The sequence below is a fragment of the Cynocephalus volans genome, chromosome 3, assembly GCF_027409185.1.
Source record: "Cynocephalus volans isolate mCynVol1 chromosome 3, mCynVol1.pri, whole genome shotgun sequence".
In the NCBI taxonomy this organism is placed as follows: Eukaryota; Metazoa; Chordata; class Mammalia; order Dermoptera; family Cynocephalidae; genus Cynocephalus; species Cynocephalus volans.
The window spans coordinates 139,727,194-139,747,430 of record NC_084462.1 but is presented as its reverse complement, the minus strand read 5'-3'; the positions used below and the strand labels follow the sequence as shown (position 1 = coordinate 139,747,430).

General features: G+C 38.0%; 1 non-coding gene across 1 annotated transcript; it reads right to left on the bottom strand.

Moving 5' to 3' along the window:
- Positions 1-19,658: 19,658 nt before the first annotated feature.
- LOC134374419 (small nucleolar RNA SNORA25) lies at positions 19,659-19,787 on the bottom strand. Its single transcript, XR_010023267.1, has one exon. It is a non-coding gene; the product is annotated as a small nucleolar RNA SNORA25 (small nucleolar RNA).
- Between the last annotated feature and the right edge of the window lie 450 nt (positions 19,788-20,237).

The following is a 20,237-nucleotide window of genomic DNA, read 5'->3' as shown; positions in this document are numbered from 1 at the left end:
AAATCCACGCTGCAGAACACTAACAGCAGGAACGGAGGATGCTGACCTAGTTTGCCAGAACAAAGGTAGGATTTATTTTGGGGGTTGTTGTGAATTTTTCTTCTTTACTTAGGGAGAGGAATTTAATGAACATTAGTTCTTAAGAAAATCAGGGGCAGATAACTAGGGTGGAGCCGGGTCTCCTTTATGCTCTATCTTCCCTGCCTGTCTCAGCCACCAGGCCTCAGCTGAAACCTTCACAACCGTTATCTGTCCACTGAAGTGGCAGACTTCTTTAACCTTTGACCTAAATTGTGTTTGAACTTTCATCTCGAGGAAGCAAAGTTTTGAACATTAAGCCACTAAAGATTTCAAAAGCCCCTGGATTTATGTCCTGTGCTTTAACAAAAATCCCAATACCCTTGTCCTTGATCAGCAAATAAAGTGGAACTTGCTCATCCCAATTCTAGAAGTGATATGCTGCGTAAGAATTATAATCAGGAGGAGGGTATTTATAACACTCGATGCATTTTAATAGATAAGCTTCCCAAGAAACTAATAAAGGGAAGATTTCTTTAAACTTTCCAAGACTTTTTATTTTGGGTTCTTATTTCTAGTCCCAGAATAAATATGAAGACATCTTCAGAAAGATTTTTATTCCTGCCTCCGTGAAACTAACTACAGGCATTCTAAAGTAAGTCGTGTTAATATTTGGGGGTTCAAATTTGGAAAGTTTAAAAGTCATGACATCTCACAATCTCTTTAGAATAGGTTGCATTGGAAACAACAATCACTGTTTTAATGCACTGTTCTCTATATTCCCGACTAAAGTCATGGAGGATTTGCGTTTAACCACCAGCATACCCAAATGAACAGAAGCTTCAAAGAGAATGTCTGAAGGGCAATGTAAGTCTGAGAGGATTAAAAGCACAATAAAACACAGATTAAATCAAAAAACCAAAAGAAAAATTAGGAGTAGAAAAGTAATAATATCTGTAGCAGGGAAACATAGACCGCAGTGCACTGAAAAAGGAGGGTCGCCCAGCCTATTTAAATCAGAGTCCAAAGCTAACTTTGACTTATATTTGTCACTCTTATGACTTGCTCTTTAAAAAAAAAAAATTTACATTAGTTTTATTTGTCCTGTCAGTTAAAGTAACTGAGGCTGCCAAAACACTGTCTTTTCTTATAACTGATGACTCTCCCTTCTCATGGCTGTCATATGGGTCTCAAGTGTATTTGTCTTTGGAATGTTGTCCCTTTATTGCCTTTTGTGAGACCTGTCTTACTGTGGCATTTTTACTGTGGTAGACACATTGCTATATTACAGTAGGCCAAAGGTCATCTACACAGCCATCAATTCTAAGAATGATTTTTTGGTTAATAAAACTAATTTTTTTAGCTGAGGGCTGCTTGCTGTGAGAAAGATTTATACTTGCCAGATCATATTTTCTAGAAAGTGATAGAATACCAATCATTAAACTACAACGTATGGTGCTATAAGTGTGTCAAAAAACAGATTTTCTTTTTTTTAAAATGTGGATTTTTAATACAATAGGAAAGTTTAAATTATGTGTTAAGTGACATGATGAAGCAAATATGTGTTTGAGGAGCATGCATAACAAATGTCTTTTTTCCTCCTGGCTCAGAAAGCACCTCAGCAGAGACAACAGAGGTGGAGTGCTGATTGAGACCAGGGTTTGGAGCCACAGAGATGTGGCATGTAAAACTCTCAGCCATCTGTGGTGATCATAGACAAGTTAATTAACTTCTCTCAGCCAGGACCTTTTCATCCAAAAAATGAGCATAGCAATAGCACCTACCTACCTCTTAGGTTAATTTAGAGGAAGATATGGAATATGCACAAAAAGCATTTGGCTCTATAAACGTGTATCAGCCAGGCTAGGCTGCTTAGACTGCATTAGCAAACAGCCCCATATTCTCAAGGGCTTAAAACATCTGCACAGTTCTTGCTTATGCTTATGTCCACTATAGGTTAGTGGAATGGAGCTGCAGGTCTTCACAGTCATTTGGGGATCTGACTGATGGAGCAGCCACCCTCTTAGACTTGGTTGGTCACATGCAAAGGAAAAGAGCTCTAGGGGGTTTCATGCCAGCAATTAAAGACTCAGTCTAGAAGTGATACATATCACTTCTCATCAAACTCCTTGGCCAGAACCAGTCATATGACCCCACCTACCTACAAGAGGCCAGGAGGCAAAGAGCTGGAAATATTTGGTGCACCATACTAATGGCTACCACAAAATGTTTTATACACACATGTGTATATAGGTATATATAGGTGGTGTGTAGAAAAAGAGAAAGAGAGAGAGTAACCAGTTCACTCTCTTTCTACAGGTGAATCAGGGAGAGTTACTTCAGATCAGTAGCCAAGTAAGGCCCCATAATCATGTCCAGGGCAACCAGATGTGCTGCATGTGGAGGAGCCACATGGAATGCCCCAGGCAAATGAAGAAAAGTGGTGAGATTAAAAGGAAACTGAATGCATCTAGGCCCCTTTTCAAGGAAAGAGTTTCCCTAACTCTACAGGGTGGAAACCCTTCCACCCATCCTCCTAGGTATTCAGAGGAACAGTATTATTTGAAACAGCACTTTCTTTCAGTAAGTCTATGTAGAACACATAAAATAATTGGCAAGAAAGAGAAGAGTCTGTATGAGTGACCTTATCCACCAGCCAAAATGCTACATCTCAGATCCCCAGTGTCCTCATGTGTGAAGTGGGGATAAGACCTAGCTCGGCAAGGGGTTTGGGTCACATAAAACTAATGAGATTACAATTAGAACTTCAAAAGCACATTGTAGAGCCACTGGAGCAAATAGCCACTCAGCAGTGTTCATCCATTCATTCATTCATTCAATCATTCCATTAGGGATCACAGATTCTCACCTCTCCTTCTTTAGAAAATGCAAACTTTCTTTCATTTCTATTAATAAAATTGTTTTCAGAAACAGAGTTTCCCAAACGAACTCTGCCCTGATTATGTGGCAATGTTTGCAGTATGGTGAAAATGCAAAGGGCACTCAGGGCACCTGCCTCACCAGCAGGTGCGGCAAGTTTGAGCTTTCGAAGTATCCCTGGGCTCTTGGCCACTGGTCAAAGTTGCATTCCTAACCCAGCAGGTGGATCAGGGCTGGTCAGGGGAAGCCCTGGCTAATTGGCCGTGGCTCCAACTAACAGCTTGCTCCATAGTCCCACTGTGGTCTGAGCCAAGGGTGCCTCTCCCAGCATAGCCATGTCCCTGGCAGGACCCTAGGACTTCCTGAAACTGGGTGTTCTCAGCAGAAAGGCCTTGGGCCAGAAGTTGGCATGACCTGGGAGGTCCTGATTCTGCTGCTGAGTGGCCTCATTCAACCCATTTAACCTCTCTGATCCTCAGTTTCCTCTTCCATACTTATATTAAAATATGATTTGTTGTTTATCTGAAATTCAAATTTAACTGGGTGTCCTGTATCTTATCTGGCAACCTTAGGTCAAAACACACACACACACACACACACACACACACGGATGACATTAGGTGTGTGGGCTACCTCCTGGTAGCCTATAGTATAGATCGGTGGTTCTAGACTTTATCTAACGAGTGCTGCCTTTTTATAGTGAATAGTTTGCATAAGATCTGAATTAGGTTGGTGATCTTCAAACTTCTTTTTTCCCTCTTCAGAATGAAAGGAAATCTTGCAGTCCCCAAGTGAAACAAATGCAGGAGGAGCTGCTCTCAGGGATGAGCTCCAGGGTTCCTCTGAACAGCTTCCTCCTTCACACCTGCCCTGGTGCCCAAAACCCCAACAACACTCACTCCTTTATGTGGAGACACAGAAGACTGGATTAGGATGTAAGAGGAATCACACATGAATCCACTGTCCCCTTCATTGTGTATGAACTGGTCAGCCTGCCTTCGGTCACCGCTGTAGAACCAAGAGAACAGAAGATAGACAGAAAAGATTAGGAGATGGGGAAGCAGCTGCCCAGGGGTCAGGGATAGGATGGGAACTGCTTTCCCCAGGGTGTCTCACCTCATGAAGGCCTCGGGGACCAGGGAGACCCCTGGTGACATACACACAACACAATTTTGCCTATTGATGACTCTTTACACACCACTAGCCCTAAAGCTGTTACTTTAAGGAGCCAATGTAAGGTAAAAGTCATGTTACTTAATTAGTGTCATGGGGGAGGCATCACAAACACTGATCAGATCCAGCGATGGTGGCCTCCCCTCTCCGCTGTCCTCTCGGGAGCAGCCCGCGGAGGCCACTTGTAGATGGCAATCACCAAGACGACTGGCATGTTTTGAACACTTACTTTGTACAAGCCCTGTGCTTGGCTATCTGCACACATTATTTTAGCTAAACATTCATAGCCTGTGAGGCAGGTAAGAGGCTGGTACTGTCCCCTCACCCTAACATCTCTAAATGAGGAAATGGTTTCAGAAATTAAGAACTAAGAATATTCACACAGAGCCAAAATTTAAGCTTCAGGTATGTTTGACTCTTAACTCCTGTATTTTTTTCATGACAACAGTCTCTTTTCTCCCATTCACCCTCTCTCCATTTTCCCAGTTTAATCACTGCTAGAGAAAAGAATTAACTTAAGGAAAAGAGGAAAGAGAAGAATGTGGAATTTCTGCTTTATGATTGGTTTTGCCATCTACATTGGCTCGTGTGTTTTCCCTCCTTAACCCATGTTGGGAAAATAGAAGAATTTAATCAGGCCCCCTTGCCTTAGGTCTGGTTGGGGGTGGTGCAGCACATTCTTTGTAAACGAGTTGTGTGTGGGTGGAGTTAATACGCATGCGCAGCCCTGTGACTTGGCTGGTGTTTTTAGTGCCTCAAGCATCTGCCTCGCGCAGCCATGCTCTCTGACCTATGGCTCTGAGGACCTTTTTGCCAGTAACGTAGCTCGGAGACCTGCGTATGAAGGGTTTGTGACCCAGTCTGGACAACGGACTTGAGGGGTCTGTGAGTTCCAGACTCAGCCTTAGCTCGACAACCCATCTTTGACTTTCTAATGCCAATGGAGGAAAGCCTATCTTCCTTAGCTTTTGTTTTACAAAACCATTACAATCTGATATCATATCCTTTCCAGATTTATTTGACCACAACCATGTCACCAAGTATGACACCAGCATCTAACTTCGCATTATTTCACAACACATCAGGCAACGTCATGCCTCTGTGCCTTACTCATGCTGTTCCTTTTACCTGGAATTCCCTTTCTTCATTTATTTGTTAGATGATTCTACATATATCGAGCTCCTATTGTGGAGGCTGTGGGGCTACAAAGGGAAATAAGATAAATAAATAAATAATCGAGGTCGCTGACCTTAACCAGCTTACAGTCTGGTGGAGAGATGTAAGATCTTACAGCTTACAGAGAGATGACAAGGCAGTTATAATACAGTGGGGGTGGGCAAATTTTAACACCTCATAGCAGAGAGTTGCCCCAGATTGGGGGGTGGGGGAGCGAGGTGCAGAGAACGATGATTTGCTCCTCAGAGGAGGTAGTGCCTGAGTTAGGGCTTGAAAAATGGGGAGGAGGAGGAGGTTTTCCTAGGCACACAAGAATGAATAAGAGAATTAGGGAATATATGAAACTAATTTAAAACTTTTAAAAGTGGATTGATTGAGGGCAAGTGGGAGGAGTGACAGATGAGGCCAGAAGAGGCTTTGGGGTCATGTTAAAGGATTTTTGATTTTTAACTAGAGAAAATGAAGAGCTACTAAAGGATTTCTTGACTTAAGTAGGGAAGTGACATAATCATATTTGCAGCTTTGCTTAAATCAATCTGAAAATAGTTTAGGCAAGATGTCACAAACTTCAGTGCTTCCCAGATTTTTAGTGAAGCTGGCCCAAGGTAAGAAAACACATAGGAAAATTCTACACTTCTTCAAAGAAATGCATTTCCTTCCATTTTCTTTTTCTTTTTATGGAAACTTGTGGCCCTATTTTGTCCTTTATTTTTCCATTTTTAATAGATACGATAAATGAGTAAAAGAAAAAACCTCACTTTCCTTTTAGCGGTGAGAGTTACTAACAGTAAATATTTTGATGAGCGGCCATGCTTTGCTCGGTCACGGCATGGGGGAGAATATTAGTTAGGGGCTCTGGTGAATCGTGGAGAGAAGCCCCATCTAAAAAGAGTAGCCCCCATTCAGCTCCAGCTGACTGTTCCCCTGAAAGAAAGTAGGCTAAATCTAGACCTGCTTTTTGAGAGAAATCTGGAGATCCAAAAAAAATGCCAACTAGATATTGGGTGGGGGGAACAACAACCACTAGGATTGCAAGATTTTGCAAATAAAAGTGCAGGATGCTCTGTTAAATCTGAATATCAGATAAACAAGGAACAACTTTTAGTATAAGTATATACCAACTATTGCATGAGACATGCTTATATTTAAATATGATTTGTTGTTCATCTGAAATCCGAATTTAACTGGGTGTCCTGTATCTTATCTGGCAACCTAGGTCAAAACGCACATCCACACAGATCACCTTAGGTGTGTGGGCTATCAGTTGGCAACCTGTGGTATAGATCGGTGGTTCTAGACTTTACCTAAGGAGTGCTGCCTTTTTATAGCAAATAGCTCTTGCCATCATTTTTATAATGTTGAAATTAAATTCATGGATAACACAACCTATCTACACATAACTTTTTTAAAAAAATAAATCAACCTAATGCCCTAATTATAAAGAAGAAATAAAAAGAAAATTATTTCAATATGCAATTGCTTTGGCAGCACTGCAGTAGTGACTGTCTGGCAGGACATTTGAGAACTGTGTGGGACATGGGTCTGCCCTGAGTATTACAGGGTGTCTAGCTTCCCTGCACCCTGACTATTATATTAAATGTTCACACTGCCCCACAATCTTGCTGATAACCAAAAATACACTACCCCAACACACACATTTTCAAAATGCCCCTGAGATGGGGTGTTGTCCCCAGTGATAAAAACCAGTTAGTAAAAGGATTGGCAGTGGAGGAGATGGCACTAGAGGCTGGGAGCCCAGATAGGAAGCAGCTGCTTTCATCTAAAGGATAAATGGCTGGGGAACCAACTGGAAGTGGAGGAAAAGAAAGGATGAGGAGTCAAGTGGGGTCATTCACATAGGGAATATGAGAGCAGGAGTGTATTTTGGAATAAATAAATTCTATTTATTGAGCTGTAGATTTCTGTGGAAGATCTAAGAGGCTAGGCTGCTAGGCTGTGTAATCTGTGGCTCATGTAGTCAGAAGTCTGAGATGGATGTAGAATTCACAGCATATCAACTACATGTGATGGAAGTCACGGGACCGGATGAGATGGCGTAAGGAAGACAGTGGCGTAAGAGGCGATGTGCTCTGTGGGCACAGCCCTGGAGAGCGCCAACCTTTTTGAGATGTCCAGCCTCCATCATGGAGGAATTAAGGAGTTTCCAGGAAGAAAGTGGGAAATCTATGAGAAAATGGCAAAAGAGAAGCCTTGGGAGGAGAGGTGAGTGGGGATAAGTTTGCAGAGAAGACAAAACAAGACAAGAGTTGAACAATGTCCCATCAGAAGATCCTGCCGACCAAAGTGACGGCAGTTACATTGCAGTGATAGGTGTGGACGCCTATTTAGAGTAGATGAGGAAATGTAGACAAGGTGTGCAGATTACTCTTTTTAAGTGCAATGGCTGTGAAAGAGTATGCGAGCCTTTTCACCTCTTATGGTCCTCCTCATATGAGGTCTCTGAAATTTACCTTACCTTTAGGATCTCTTAGGATGCCTTTACTAGAAAGTAACAGAAAACTGATCTCAAACTGGCTTAAAAAGTAAAATCTAACGGTGGATTTTGGATACAGAGAAAAGTCCAGCTATAATGTGAACTTCAGACATGGTTTGATCAGGGCTTATGAATCCAGTTCTTTTAGTTCTTTCCTTTATGTGTTGAATTTGCTCTCAAACTGACGTTCCTATTTTTTAAAACTTATTTTACAAATATTTATTGAGCACCTACTGCATGCCAGGCACTGTTCCAGGCCCTTGGGATACAGCAGTAAAATGAAACTGATAAAGATCCCTCTTCCTGTGGAGCATACATTCAGATGGGGGAAAGGTCTATGGAAAAAGAAAAAACATAGTGCAGAGTAAGGAGGATTGGCAGTGTGGGAAGTGATGGGTTGCAATATATATATGGTGGTCAGGGAAGGCTTCATCAAGAAAGTGGTAATTGAGCAAAATCATGAGGATATGAGAGAGTGTGACATGCAGATAGATTGGAGAAGGGTATTCCAGGCAGAGGAAACAACCAGCACAAAGGCTCCAAGCTGGAGCATTCCAGCATGTCTCAACAGCACTAGGTGGCCAGTGTAGCTGGGGTGGAGATAAAGGAAGGGCAGCTGGAGATTGGATCTGGGAAGTAACAGAGAGCCAAATCATGTGCACCCATTGCAAGGGCTTTGCATCAACAGAGCTTTGAGCCAAAGAGTAAATGATCCAACTCAACGTTTAAGAGGCTCTCTCTGGCTACTGTGTTGAAAATAAACTGTAGGAGAGGAAAAGTGGTGTCTGGGAAACCCCTGAGAAAGCTCTTTCAATAATCCAGGTGTACGGTGATAATAGCTGGAAGAGGGTGGTAGCAGTGGAGGTGATGCGGCATTGTGAGATTCTGGAAAGAGTCTGAACATAGTGTTATCAGGATTTCCTAGGTGGATGAGGGAGATGACAGAAGAGTCAAGAATGGCTCCAGGATTTTCATCCTAAGCCATTATCTGAGATGGGGAAGTCTGTGGGTAGGAACAGGTTTGAGGAAGAAGATCCAGACTTGAGTTTTGGACATGTTAAATTTTAGAATTCCATTAAACATCTAGGTGTAGGTGTCAATTAAGCTGAGGGCTCTGAGTCTGCATTTGGGAGAGAAGTCCAGACTGTCAATATATATTTCAGAATTGAAAGAGTGCAGATGATATTTAAAGCCATAGACTGGATGATTCTCCAAGGAAGCAAGTGTAGGTAGGGAAGAGAAGAAGACCAAAGACTGAGCCATGGGTCTCTCAAACACCAAGAGGTCTGGGAGACGGAAACAGCAAAGGGGAATAAGGAGACTGATGATAAAATATAAAATAAATAGTGGGGCTGGTGGGGGGCAGGGATTTCTTTCAAAAAAAAAGTCATAGCTTTCCCTCCGACTGGACCATCAGTTTCTTGAACTGGTCCCTCTAAGCAATGGAAAATAATAGAGCCCATTTTTGAGCTGATCACTCAAACAGAAGCTTGGATTGTGTGCAGTGGCTTACACTTATGGAAACTTACCTCTAGAACTAAAGTGGGGGGTCAGTCCCTCACAATCCCACCCAAAGATAAAAGTAGATATTGGGAAGCAGCCAGGAAGGTGAATGGAGCATCTTGTCGCACATTCTCCAGGGGGAGATCATTTGCTCTCATGGTTTCCCAGACCCTTGTGTTCAGGCTGATGGTTTTGTATTTCCTACATTGCTTTACTGTTGGCTCTCACTTTACTGATTTCTTCTCAGATTGTTAGGCCCTTAAAAAGTAACCATGTCTTATTCATCTCTGAACCCCAGGGCCTAGCCCCAGTGGATATTTGTGGAAGTGAGTTAAATCTGAACATATGAAAGTATAGACTTCTAGTTTCTGTGGGGCCGCCTTAAAGTTAAAAAGAAAAAATGTAAAACCCTTACAATAGTTTCTGATCTATCTATAGTCTAACCACCAGTTAAATTTAATTACCAGTTAAATTGCTTTTATGAAGCTATTTCTTAATACATGTGGCTTTAAGAACAATCAGGTCTTAGTTATGAAACAAAGAAATCCAAAAGATCCCTTTGCTAATTTGAGTACATGCACGCTCATACACACACACGCTCATACACACACACGCTCATACACGCACACGCTCATTCACACACACGCAGAGCTCATAATTGAGGGTTCGTGAAAGGTGCCTAACAGAACTGTAAGAACCTATAAATTTATTGTATATACTATGGACTGGACGTCTGTGTCTTCCTAAAATTTATATGTTGAAACCCTAGCTCCCAATGTGATGGTATTTGTAGGTGGGGTCTTCAGGAAGTGATTATGGTTAGATGAAGTCATAAGGGTGAGGCCCTCACGATGGCATTGGTGTCCTTATAAAAAGGAGGCAGGTACACAGTTTCAGTTAAATAGGAGGAATAATTTCTGGTGTTCTTTCGCCAAGCACAGTGACCATAGTTAATAATAATATATTACATATGTCAAAATAGCTGAAAGGGGGATTTTCAATTTTGTCACCACAAAGAAATGATAAATATTTGAGGGGATGAATATGTTAAGTAGCATGATTTGATTATTCCACAATATATACATGTATCGAAACATCACATCGTACACCATAAATATATACAATTATTGTCAATTAAAAATAAAATGAAACTTAAAAAAAAAAAAGAGGAGGAGAAAGGAGAGCCCTTGCTCTGTGTGCACAGAGGACAACACCAGGAAAAGGGCCCTCACCAGAACCCGACCGTGCTGGCACCCTGATCCTGAACTTCTAGCTTCTTGAACTGTGAGAAATAAATGTTTGTTGTTTAAGTCACCCAGTCTATGATATTCTGTTACAGTGGCCTGGACGGACTGAGGCAGCTTATGTATTTTATGAGTGCTGATTAAAACTCAAATGATAATATAGTTGGCCAAAGTCTGGTGCACAAAGAAAGGACAAGCCTTAAGAGGAAACAACACATTCCCTTGTAAACATTGACTTGGGCAGAAAAAATAAGAATGTGCTCTACTGTAGACTTTTTCTCTATGTAGTTAGGACCTTTTGTTGGATTTTTCCCATAGCTTATCTGAATCTATACAGTGAGCTGTATTACTACAGGATTCTAGTTAATTCTGTGCTTGGCCACAAGTTAAGCAGCCTAGACTTTCTTAGAAGAGAATAGGAAAGCCAAAATATTTTCCTGTCCAGTATTTAAGTGGGAATAAAAAGGATGACAAAATGTAAAATGTAAATATCCAAAATGCTATAGAGTATATTATATGCATTCAATCTATCATTGACTTTATACTTTTTAGAAATAGTTTCTATTGTTAACTCCTCCATGGACATATTAAGTAATATTTATGGGAAATTGAAGCAGTAATATAACTTCCTTAAATTATAAAATATTTCAAAGGTCTATTTGTTTGTTTGTTTTTAGAAAATGATTGAACAGGGAGAGGAGGGACCACTGAAACAGTCTTTTTGAATATTTGAAGGCATTCGATACAACAGAATGCTTGATCTTTATCAAATAAATTGTCAGTGTTTAAAATTTTCTTTTGAAGGCAAATTGTTTGGTTCTTATAAAAAACATTGGTTGTGAGGATGAAGATAGAAAGACACGCCAGTCACTGCTATGGAACTCTGAGCTCAACCTGTACAGGGTACTTGACAGTTCTTGAGTTATTAAGCAAGTCACCAGTTTTGCTGGGCTAGACTCTTTTTACAGTAAAATAAAAAAGAGGACACATCTGAAAAACCAGATAATATAATGAATAAGACATTTGGTAAATAACAGCAATTAAAAATCAAAAACAGCACACATCTGAAAAAACAGATAATAGAGCAGGTAAGACATTTGGTAAATATGACCAAATAATGATGTTGTAAACCTCAACCTGAATCAGCCGTCCAAGATGCAATTCTACGTGAAGTGATTTTTTTTTCTCCCTTTACTAGGTCTATCTAGATATTCGAAAAATTAAGGTAAACTCCAAAACCAGTAAGAAGTTGACTTGACGTGTTCTCTGGACTAGGGTGAAGCTAAAATGTGATAAGCATGCATGTACTTTAAGGAGCGAGGGTTTGTGTCAAAGGAAAGGTGGTCCTTTCCTTAGCACAGTTCCTCTTCCATTTCTGATGTGACCCAGCAAAAAAGAAATGGGCTAGCAGAGTGTTTAAATGGAGAGAGTGCAAGGCAGATATGTGGTCTCCCATTGTATCACAATGGAGAGACCACGTGTTCTCCCCACCAGGAAGACAGGAGAGGACAGGAGACCGTCGTCCTTTGGTTTGGATGGGGAGAGAGCTGTTTGTCTGGCAGTGGGGAGGGAGGGTCTGATGTTTGCTGTTATTATTCTCTGTTCACTTGCAGGGCTGTCAGATCGCTTTTCCTTTGCCCTTCAAAATAGCATTAAATGATTCTGTGTGTGTATTTGAGAAAGCCAGTACAATATCCTATTATCCGCTGAGCAACTTCAACAACTTGAAAATGATCAGATCATAGTTGGTGACCGCGTTGGTCAGTTTGCAAGAGCTTTACAGAAGGGCCATGTAAGTCATTCCATTTAAGGGATCCTCCCTTCTGTGGTCACCCAAGCCTCCTCTGCCCAGTGGCTCGGCAGCCTCCCTGGGGCCCATTGTCGTCATCCTTCCAGGACACGGGGTCAGTTCAGGGGGCGATGGTTGCCTTCTTCTCCCTCCAGGGAGCAACTTCTCTTCCTAAGGATTCTTTTTCCCAGCAAGCAAAGATGACCTGGAAATTTGACAGTGCCAGAGTTACAAACTATACTTTCTCAAGAGAGAAATATTACCTTACAGAAACCAGCTTTTATCCTGCTGGGAAACTGTACTGTATTGTGGGGATTGTGTCTTATTAGAGCCGTGTGAGCTGGGGAAAGCATGTAGGGCTATCTTCCTCACACCAAAAAGGCTGCTGGAATCGTGTATGACCCTGAAAAGAAACTGCCATGTTGCTTAGGGGGGAGGTGGGGAAAGACAGAAGTGTCAACATAAGCCAGTCCGTTCCTTGTGCAGAATGAGCTTGAACATTCTTAAACACACCAGGAGAAAAGTTCTCAATGTTTCAAAACTCCTGGTGGTGGTGGAGTTCTTGGCTAACTTCCTAGAGCCTTATTAGGCGTTATAAATGTCCTTCAAATTCACATAGTCTCCTAAGACCAAAAACATTGTTAGGGGGTTTTAGTATTTAATCTTCAGGGGGTCTAAAGCCTTCATCTACCATTTCTCAGTAAAAACAAACCTTTATTATATAGAATAGGGTAGAGAGATTGAGAAATAATTTTATAACCAAAAAAGGTACTCGATCAATCAGTCAAATAATATTTATTCATTGCACACTTATTTTGTGCCAGGCACTGTGGCAGAGATGGGGTTGTGGTTGTGACTCTGAGCAGCGTGGTCCCTGCCTTCGTGACACGGACACTCAAGGTGTGATGGCTAGCCATGCCCGACGGAAAACGTGAGCTGAGTTTACAGTCTCCTGATTCAGAGGTCAATAAGAACATCTTGTAGGATTTAAACACGCAGTATACTGGAAGGAGACTGAGGAAACCTTAAAAATGTTCAAGATTCCTTCTTTTCCACTAAGCTGCCCTTTGGACATGCAAGAAGTTGGACAATGCTTATTTCTTCTTAGGGAATTTGAACATCTTTGTCATTCTCAAGAAATACCTTATAGAGAATGTATGTTTGTCTTAAGAGGTTCTTATGTTTTCTTCTTTGGCTTTTCAGACATATTTCTTCCCATAAGTCTTAGGATGTTTTTAAATTTTCTTTACCATTTTCAAAAATCTGTGTATATCTACAGGGTAAGCTAAGGATCCCCAGATATGAGTATCTTATATCTTATGTATCTGTCCTAGTCAGAGATAGAAGATTTCAATTTCTGAAGAATAATTAAAGCTCATATTAGCAAACTTGTACAATGCCCACTCATGCCAAAACTATGAGCAGAAATATTTATTTTATTCAGCTGAAAGTCTGTGCTAATAATTTTAACATTTTATTTTTAAATTTTAATTAGAGATATTTTTAAAAATACAAAAACTAGAGAGAATAATCTATTGAACCCTAATGTAGCTGTCACTAAGCTTCAAGAATCATCAAAATTTTATTTCATCAGTGTAGTTTCCCCCACCAAGTATGAACACCTTTTTTTCTTTTAAATTCTGTAGTATTGAAAATCAAATTCCAGACATCATATAATTTCATTCACAAATACCTCAGTATTTATATTTTAATAGACAAGGATACTTTAAACATAGCATGCTATTACCACAACTAACAAAATTAACATAAAATTCCTTAGTATCATGTAACACAGCCCGTAATTAAGTTCCTCTGACTGATCTAAAAAATAACTTTTTATAATTTGTTCAAATCAGGATCAAAAAAGGACTGTACTCACAAATCATACTTGATTGTTGTATTTCTTATATTTCTTTTAATCTATAATGCATTTCCCTACTCCTTTTTTTTCTAGTTCTTGAGAGAACTGGGTCACTTATCTTGTTGAGTTTCCAACATTCTGGTTATTAGCTTCCTTTGGCATTGTTTGGATTATTCTTCTATCCCTCTGAATTTTCTGTAAACTGAAAATTCTATAACCATGATTAAATTTAGGTTCTTTTCTTTCTCCCTTCCTCCCTTCCTTCCTTCCCTCCTTCCTTCCATGTTCATGGGAGGTGCTATGTACACCCTATTGCATCACATCACGAGACACCTAACATCTAGTTGTCCCACTCTTAGCGATGCTAAAGTTAATCTGAGTGCCCAGGTGTTGCCAGACTGATACATCCATTATAAAGTTCCACATCAACTTTTCACCTAATGGCTTTTTAACATTCTTTGACAATCTTTGCATAGATCTATTATTTTATCTTGATTGAATTTCAATTATAATATTAAATTTTATTAAGCATAATTTTGAATCTTAATAGTAAGCTTTTCTATAGAAGTATCCTAAATAGTATTATACATTGCATTTTCAATTTAAATGTTTTATAATTATGAAGTAATATATGTTCATTACAGAAAATTTGAAAAATGTGAAGTATGCATTTGAAATAAAAATCACCCCAAATTATTCCACTAAAATACAGTTATTTTTATGGTTTTGATATATTTCGTTTTGACCTTTTTTCAGACAGCATATTTGAGCAAAATTGGGACCACAGTATATATTGTTTTGTAACCTGCTCTTTGCTCTTATTAGTGTTGTGGACGTCATTCATATTAAAAAATACAGATCAACATCATTACTTTTAATGTCATATTTAATTTTTCTTAAAATATATTCCTAAAAATGAAACCCTTGCAATAAAAGATACTAAAATATTTAAGCTTTCAATATATATTTTCAAAACTCCACCTAGAAAGTTTTCCTACCTACAATGTATTATGAGTACCAATTTTCCTACATCTTTGGTAACACTGAATATTATAATTTTTAAAATTTCGGCTAATTTGATATGGAAAAATATTTTCTACCCAGTTATGTGTCTTTGATTAATTACCACAGAAATTAAAATTATTCATATGTTTATTAGTTATTTGTAGTTTTCTTCCATGAATTTTCTATTTATCTCTTCAGTCAATTCTTCTATTACCATGCTTATAGTTTTCTTAATAAATTATAATTATTTTATACTAATAATTTACCTGATATTTTAAAATGTATTTTGCCAGTTTGTCCTTTTCTTTATTTTGTTTGTAAAGTTTTAATGCTCAGGAGTTTAAGTTTTTATGTTATCTATTAAAAAAAAGTATCTACTTTTTTCCTTTTTCTTTGGATTTCTTCCATGGCTTTCACATTTAGTAAGTTCTTCTCCACCTCAAGAACAGTTTCAATATTTGCCCATATTTCCTTCAACAGTTTTTGCTTTTTGTTTTCATATTTTACTATCAGTTCCTTAACCTATTTTGAATTTTTTCTATTATGATGTGACATAAGGATCTAATTGGATTCTGTACCCCTCTTTTCCCCAATTCTTAATTATTTCCCCCAACTCCATTGTATGTTTGAATAATCTGCTTCTTCCCATGTGCTCTTAATGCATAAATTTTTGTTTCTGGACTATCTTTTCTCTATTGTGAGACAGTTAAGGATTATCTCCGTAGTATGTGTCAAGGTCTGAAGGAGGACTTTTCTCTTATTATAGCTGCTTTCTTAACTTTAATACCTATTCACTGATGACTCCCAATTTATGTCTGGCCCCAACCTCCAGACTTGTAAATCTCCATGTCTAGTCAACATCTCCTCTCAGATGTGTGATAAACATTCATTCATTTGTTCCACAGTATTTATCGAGCACCCACTTTGTTCCAGGCACTGGTCTAGGAACTTGGGATAAATCAGTGAATCACACAGCAATCCTTGCCAATTAATTAATAGTTTGATTCTTACACCAACTCTGGATAAATAAGTTGTTATTTAACAATTGTTGGATAAATTTTTATTTCCATGTCACACATGAGGAAAATGACACAGAGAGGTTAAGTAACTTACTCAAGGTCACCCAGCTAGTCAGTGAATCTGGGATTCCAACTCAGCTGTCTGGTCCAGAGTCCTTTCCTTTAGCTGCTTTCTCTAACTTGACACATCCAAAACAGAACTCTTGATTTCTCTACCACATCTAGTTCCCAGACTTCCCCCACTCAAATAAATGACTCAACCATTTTGCACTTACTTGTATGAGTCAAATACCTGGAAGTCACCCATGACTCCCTTTTTCCTCACTCTCCATATTCAGTTGATTAGCAAGTTCTATTAATTTTACCCTCAAAAATATACCTTGAATTCAATTACTCCTTAGCATCTCTGATGCTCCAACCTAGACCAAGCACTGTCATCTACTACCTGGACTACTACAACTTCTAAAAATTCTCCCTGTTTCTATTCTTTCCCTTACACACAACTGGCAGGGGAAACTTTAAAAAACAGAAATAACATTCTGCCACTCCCATCAAAATATGGTTAAATTATTTTATAAAGGCTTACAATGAAAAATAGAAATCTCCTGCCCCTTCCTTCCCCATTCACAGAACCTGCTCCCCAGTGGCAATGACTCTCAATTTCTTCAGCTCTTTCTTCTGCCATTTACATCCATACTTCTCAAGTAAATGGTAATACAATTGTTTTTTAAATTTCTATTGTGGACACCATCTAATTACTTCCTACTAGTGAAGGCAAAGATTTAGCTCTTCTGTAGCTACCGACACCCCAGACATACCCTTCCTCCCTATTCCACCAATGTAGTTATATTGCAACTTTATTATTTTTGGTTGCACTATTTTGACTACATAAATATTCATATCCCCTTAGTGTACTATGATTCTTCTTCCTTTTTTGTAAAACTTTTTGTTTTTCCTAGGGTTAATAATTGCCTCATTTTTTTCTTTGCTTGCTTTTCTTCCCCAAGTACCTAACATTAATCCCTCCCCGAATTCTCTGGTAGAACTGTAGATTTCTTCTCATTATAATCAGGTATATAGGATAATCTATAAATTTATTTTTTCCCTCCTGGGAAACATCCGTTTGGATCCCTTTTTTCTCCATGATCTGCTACACTGCTGTCATTCTGGGACTTCCCTTCATGATCTGCCTGGTAATTCTGCTGTTTTTTACACATGATTTTAGCTCCTCTTATCTGGATCCCATATCTTACTCTTATTTGGCTTAAATACTCATTCTGGAGAAGTACATCTTCCAATAGCTTTCTGAGGAGCAGGCATGGAAGGTGAAATAAAAAATATGCTTCTTCTAACTCCTAATAATTGATGATTACTGTAATTTGTTATAGAATTCTAGGTTGGACATCATTTTGATTTGAATCATTAAAATTGAATGTTCTGATGCTCTCCCAATTCTTGATACTCTGTAGGGCTTCTGTTATTCTTTGCAGGAGCTTTTAGAATCTTCTCTTTATTCCTAGAATTCTCATATTTCATGACATTTTTATCACCTTCAAAGGTTTCCTCATGCCACTAGGTAATCCATTTTTCTCTTCTTCCCTAGACCCTGGCAACCATTGGTTGCTCTCTGTCCCTATCGATTATTTGGCACTTTTTTATAATTTATAAAAATGAAATCATACATATATACACCTCTGTGTCTGGCTTCTTAGCATAATTATTTTGAGACCATCAGATTCTCTGATGTGTCAGTAGTAGAATTCCATTACATAGGGTTAGCATATTTTGTTTACCTATTCACCTATTGATAAATGTTTTAGTTGTTTCCAATATTTGCTATTAGGAATAAAGCTACTGTAAGCATTTGTGTACCAGTCATTCATTAGACATATTTTCATTTTTCTTCAGTTAACATTTAGGAGTAGAATTGCTTAGTTGTATGGTAAGGGCTTGTTTAAAATTTTAAGGAACAGCCAAAAGTTTTCCAAAGTTGTACTATTTTACAATTTCACTATCAGTGTGTGAGATTTCCAGTTGTTCTATATCTGCACCAACACTTGATATTCTCAGTCTTTTCAATTTTAGCAATTCTAGTGAATGTATAGCTACATCTCACTGTGATTTTCAATTGCATTTCCCAGATATCTAATTACTTTGACCATTTTTAAAATGTATTTTTTAGTCATTTGTGTGTCTTCATTTGTAATGTTTCTATTCAAATATTTTGCCCACTTTTGGCGGGAGGCTGTGTGTCTTCTTATTGTTGACTTATAAATGATATTTATATATTTGAGATAAAGTTGTTTGTCAGATATGTGCATTGCATATACTTTCTCCCTTTCTGTAGCTTATCTTATTGTGTTCTAATCTGCTTACTTTACTGTTGGAAACTGTCTTTTGAAAATCAAAAGGGGGCTGGTTGGCTAGCTCAGCCGGTTAGAGTGTGGCATTATAACATCAAGGTCAAGGGTTTGGATCCCCATACCAGCCAGCTGCCAAAAAAATTTAAAAAGCAAAAGGCTTTAATTTGGCTTGGATCATATAGGTTTTACACCTATATTGTTAAATAAGTGCATCAATATTTTCAAGCTTTTTCTTTGTTGTAAATGGAATTTCGGGCATCGTTTGGTTGTTATTGCTACAATAAGGAAAAGCTATATTTATATTGTAACTGGCCACCTCATCAAATTCCCTTATTCAGTAGTTTTTTAACTTGTGTTTTTTAAATATTCAACTACATCATCAGCAAAAAGAAATGCATTTAGCTTTCTTTTTTCTGATATTTATACTGATTATTTCTACTTCATTTTCTTCTCTTAGTATTTTTTCTTGAACCTCTAAAATAACATTGAATTGGCTTATTACCTGATTTCAATAGGATTGTCTTTTAGTGTTTCATAATCTAGAAGTATCTTTCTTGCATTCAATATTTAGCCAATTATTATGATTATGTTCAAATAGTTTTGATCTGTGTTGTTTTACATAGAGGTTTTTAAAATTAGAAATGACTATTAAATTTTATTAAACATCTTTTAACACTTGATGGAATATTATTTTTCTTATTTAATTAATGTAATGTTACATGTATTTATGAGTTCTTGATATTGAATCCTTGTGTTCTTGGATGGCTATACTATATATTTTTTAAAAATATACTTCGGACTCAATTTCCTTATATTTTATTTAAAATTTTTGCAGTAATACTATAAGTTAGATTATAGTATTATAATCCCACCATTATCACTTTTTAAAATCTATCAGATTTTAGTATTAAACTTATAAGCATCATAAAACAAACTGGGTTGCTTTCCATCTTTTATTATGATTTGGAATAGTGTAAATGATATTGGAATTATCTCTGCTAAAGGTTAAATTAAATTCAGCTGTAAAATCATCTGAATACTTTTTTTATTTTTGAATTTTTTTTTAACTTTGAGACATTTATTTACTTTCCCACATCACCAGTCATGGATTATTATGATTATCAGTGGCTCAATCTTGTATCTCCTCAAGAAAACATAGCACTATTGAGTGACTAAGCTATGCTATGGAGAACTTCAGTCTTTAGTTGTAGCATTACGAGATCCTGGCTTCACAGCCCCACAAGCCTTCTTTGAAATGACCTACTTAATATTTTTTTTAAATGATAAAGCTTCAGCTATAAAATAATCACTTTCTTAAATGTTACATCTTCAATCACCTTTGTAATCTTTTATATGGCAATAATTCTTCTCAAGTTTTAAATTTCTTCTTGGGTCAATTTTGTTAGTAAATCACCCATTTCTTCTAGGTTATCAAATTGCTGCCATATGGTTTTTATTGCTGTTTTTGTAGAAGCAATTTCACTTTTTCCCTTCTATTTTAGTGTTTTCTACTGTATTAATTTTATCTTTTGTCTTTGTTCCTTCCTACTGCTTACATTCTTTGGTTTGTTTTATTTTTCTTTTACTAATTCTTAAGATGGGCATGTTAGTTTGCTGTGACCGCAATAACAAAATACCACAGACTGGGTGGCTTAAACAACAGAAATGTATTTTCTCACAGTTAGGGAGGCTAGAAGTCCAAGATCAACCTG